Source organism: Silene latifolia, chromosome 6 (genome assembly GCF_048544455.1).
Source record: "Silene latifolia isolate original U9 population chromosome 6, ASM4854445v1, whole genome shotgun sequence".
Lineage (NCBI taxonomy): Eukaryota > Viridiplantae > Streptophyta > Magnoliopsida > Caryophyllales > Caryophyllaceae > Silene > Silene latifolia.
Genome location: NC_133531.1, coordinates 87,713,667 through 87,718,383, shown reverse-complemented (window position 1 = coordinate 87,718,383; position 4,717 = coordinate 87,713,667). Strand labels below are relative to the sequence as shown.

Genomic DNA, 4,717 nt, shown 5'->3' with positions numbered 1-4,717 from the left:
TCTTTTCCAGAATGAACAGAGAGATCAGAAGGTATCACTGAGGATCGCGGAGTGGTCGATCGACTAGGTGATGCGGTCGATCGACCGGAATCGCTGCTGTCCGTCTTCTTCTCGCTCTTTTTCTTCTTTCCTTTTCCAGCAGCTTTCTTAGGTCCATCAAGGGCGGACCCGCTCCTCAGCGTCATTGCATGTACGGTCTCAATACGCTGATTTAGAGACCGAAATTGACTCGGTATCTCAGCTGCATTTTGATCCAATGTTGCAATATGAGATATCAGCTTCGCGATTAGGACCTGATTCGCCGCATTGCTTTTCTGTACCTCCACCCTAAGCAGCTGCACTAGACTCGTCAACTCTGCAACTTCATTTTTCAACTCTTGCTGTGACGGAGTGGATGGTGGTGGGGCTTCATTTGGAGGCTCATATGGTTGACGCGGTGAAGTAGGAGTGTAATTATATGAATTGTCGAGCTGAAGTTGATGAAAAGTAAACATCTTCTCCTTAGGGTGCCTGCATGCCTCAGACGGGTGTCCAACTCCGCCGCATCTCTCACAAAACAGCACCTGATGCTCATGAGAACGGAACATGAGTGGACTCTCTGCAAAGATCTTGCAAAAAGACAACACTAAAGAAGAAGGTAAGAATCGCCTCAAGGTACTCGTCTTCCCTTGAGGCGAAAAACAGACTAAAATGAAAAACAACTAAAACTAGCGCTGCCTCCCCGGCAACGGCGCCAAAATTTGATACCTGTCGAAGTAAGTATCAAAAATAATATTTATAATTTCCAAACTACAACTAGTAAGCGGTAGTAAGGGTCGATCCGCAGGGAGGTAGGGAGATTATAGTTGCTTTTAATTCTAGTCTTACGGTAACAATGAGGGGAGTTTTGATTGGATTATAACTAAAACTAAATGCGAAAATAAATGAGCAAATAATAAAAAATAAATGTAAACTAATAATAAAAAGGAGCTAGGATGATCGGGTCACTACAGCTTCGATGGCACATAAGTCTAGGTAAGTCTCGAAATACGGTCGCGAAGGATGGGGAAAACAAGTCCTCTCGGTCCATGTTAATTAGTAACTACCTCTCGTCCATGTCATTTAAGCCCTTAGTTTACCCTAATTCATACACCTAATACCCACTATAAATACCCCATTAGTCTAATTAGAAGAGCATGTTCTTCTTAGCAATCTTTAGAGTAGTTAATATCAATCAAATCTCTCTTTAATCTTGTAATCAACATTTAATCAAGTTTTAATACAAGGTTTATTTCCTTAATATCTCTCTTGTTCATCCTTTATTTTGGTAATTGAAGATTATTTGGGTTATTATTGGGAGATTGACAACCTCTCAATCAAGCATTCAAGTACTTCTTTTATTCTTTGCTTTATTATTGGAATCATTAGTAGGTATAATTATCTTAATCCCTCTTTAATTATTGTTAATCACTTTCATTTATTCATCATGTTTCACTTTGTTGGTATGATTGACAACCTTGCTAGCATGTTCAACATGATAATGAGTGAGTAGTTACCTTAGCTAGGGTTAATGGGTAATTAGGGGAAACCAACATGGGGGATGATTCATGCTTAAATTAATATGCTTGCATAGTTTATTTGCTTGCTTGTTGTGATCTCAACTTATGCACATGTTATGTTTGATGAAATGTGAGCCTATGAATCCTTGCATTTTTTACCCATCACCTATCTTTTCAATGAGACTTGTAAGACATAAAACAACTCGAGTCTCATTAGACCATGCATATTGTTGAGTAGCGAAGATTAAGTCGACTTGTGGGTGTTTTATAATCTAATCGATTCGGCTCCGGGACCCAAACTTTCCTAGGATTGAAAGATATAAACCAACTCGATCCATCACAATAATAATTGCTTGCTTAAAACTTGATAATATGTTTGTATGATCAATTCCCATGAATCCCCTATGACGCCATGACACCCTAGTGCCTTTTATCAATTGTTTACATCCCTTTTAATTCATCTTGCTTGTTTACTTTCATTGCTATTTAGTTTAGTGATCTTCTACTTCAAACCCCAATTGTGACACCCTTAAGACACCACTAGTTGCAATAGAAATCTCATCTCAATTCCCGTCCCTTGGGATCCGACCTTTACTTGCCTCTTTACTAATTGTAGAGTTGTTTGTGAAGTTATAAATTGTGTTTTGGTCTAGGTGCTCCTAACGATAAGTAACCGAAAAATATACTCAGACCAAAAATGGCGCCGTTGCCGGGGACGGTGTTAACTTGATTTAGATTTTCTTACATTGTTATTAGTTGTGTCTTTCTTTGCCTTGAGGAAGTAAAACTCCTCAAGGTTTGTTCCAATTGTTTTCGAGTTGTTTGATATTTTGAATGTCTAGAAGGTCACAAGGTGACTTGTTAACCTTTGATCGCGAAATTGAAAGGACTTTGACAACCAATAAGAGACTTGCTAGGAGAACTTTGAGAGGTATTGGTGAGGTTGTAGATATTCAACCAAATACTATTGAGTTCATCAACCCTTTTGCAAGAGAAGGTGAGGAGAACCCAAGACAAAATCCAACACAAAATCAACCCACAATGCCTAAGTTTTTATCATATTCCGTACCCACTGAGGAGAACCTACCCAATGGTACTCCCACACCACAACATCTAACCGGAAATTTTATTGCCAAATCCGCATTTATCCAATTAGTCGAAAGAAGCCAATTTGGGGGGATGCCTAGTGAAGACCCTCATTCTCATATGGAGACTTTTTGTGACTATTGTGATGCGATTTCTCAAACCGGTGTAACTCAAGACCAAATTCGATGGGTCTTATTTCCTTTTTCTCTAATTGGCACCGTGAAACAATGGTTGAAAGGCCTTGATAAGGCTACTCTCGAAATTGATTCTTGGAAAAAGTTGGCTATAGCTTTCTACAAAAAGTTCTATCCACCGGAAAAGACCAACATGCTAAGAGCTCAAATCACGGGCTTTAAGCAAAGGGATGAAGAATTTTTGTATGAAGCTTGGGAGAGATTCAAGGGAATTTGTCGCTCATGTCCTCACCATGGACTTAGCGAGTGGTTCTTGGTACAACAATTTTGGAACGGTCTTTATGAAGATTCAAGGAACATTCTCAACATGGGTTCAAATAGAATATTCACCGAAGTTGATGACAATCAAACTTGGAACAAAATTGAGGAAATGGCGGTCCATAACTCACAATATAGTAGACCTCGCAAGGCTACTAGAGGAGGAAAGCATGAAGTGGACTCCATTACTCAATTGGGTGCTCAACTTAGTGCTCACATTGATACCATCAATTTAAAGTTTGAAAAAGCTATGGCTAGACTTGAAGAAGCCTCAAAATCACCAAAGCATCATGTTAATGCCATGATGGCATCTTCATCAATCCCAAGTGGGATATGTGAGAATTGTGGAACTTTGGGACATAACCAAGGTGAATGTAGGGGAACAAATGAACAAGTGAATGCTTTCCAAGCATACAAGAGTGGCACCCCTTATTCAAACTATTACAATGAAAACACCAAATTCCATCCAAATCTCTCATACAAAAGGCAAAATGTTCAAAACCCTCAACCAACATACACCCCACCTCCCATGAGAAACCGAAATCAAACACCCTTTTATAACCAAAACCAAGGTTACCAAAATCAAACACCATAGAATCAACAAAATGACCAAGGTTTTGATGTTCAAAAAGCGGTCCTCCAAATGCAAAAGAATCAATAAGAGTTTTTCACTCAAATGCAAAAAGATAGTCAAGCAAAGGAAATCACCATCAACAACATCCTAGCTCACACCAAAATGTTGGAAACCCAATTGACTCAACTAGCATCTTCAAACTCACAAAGACAAAAGGGGCAATTACCACCTCAAAGTAATCCCCCAAGACATGAAACGGTTAGTGCCATCCACTTCAGGAGTGGTACAAGGTATGAAGCACCGAAGAAGCAAGTTGAGGATGAAGTTGTGGAAGCTAGTGACAAAGATGAAATTGTGCAAAACTCCAAGGATGGGGAACTATCAAAAGAAGAAATTTCAAAGAAAAATGAAGACAAGGTCAAGGAGAAGGAGCCCATTGTGATTAGACTTCCTTTTCCGAGTCGTCAAGCCAAGCCCAAATTTGATGACCAACTTGGAAAATTTATGGAAATTGTGAAGAATTTGGAAGTCTCAATTCCTTTCACGGAATTAATCAATCACGTGCCGGCCTATGCAAAATACATGAAAGACATCCTCACAAAGAAGAAGTCGATCCGGAAGCTTGAGACTATCGCCTTCACTAAGGTGAGTAGCGCAATCCTTCAAGGGAGTTCACCTCCAAAACTCAAAGATCCGGGAAGCTTCTTAATACCGTGTACCATTGGCGACACCACGATCAACAAAGCCTTATATGATCTAGGGGCTAGTGTGAGTGTTATGCCGTACTCGGTGAGTAAAAGGTTGGGGATGGGAGAGCTTAAATGCACAAATATCACACTCCAAATGGCCGATAGATCGACGAAGACACCATTAGGGATATGGGAAGATGTTCCCATAAGACTTGGGAAATTTTTCATCCCGGTGGACTTTGTAATTGTTGACATGGAAGAAGACTCCATCATTCTAATCATTCTAGGAAGACCTTTCTTACACACCGCGGGTGCGGTGATTGATGTGAAGCATGGAGAGCTCACTCTAGAAGTGGGAGATGGGAGCATAACTTTCAA

At 40.0% G+C, this 4,717-nt stretch overlaps 1 non-coding gene across 1 annotated transcript; it reads right to left on the bottom strand.

Moving 5' to 3' along the window:
• Positions 1-2,951: 2,951 nt before the first annotated feature.
• LOC141589219 (small nucleolar RNA R71) lies at positions 2,952-3,058 on the bottom strand. The gene has a single exon (XR_012520169.1). It is a non-coding gene; the product is annotated as a small nucleolar RNA R71 (small nucleolar RNA).
• Between the last annotated feature and the right edge of the window lie 1,659 nt (positions 3,059-4,717).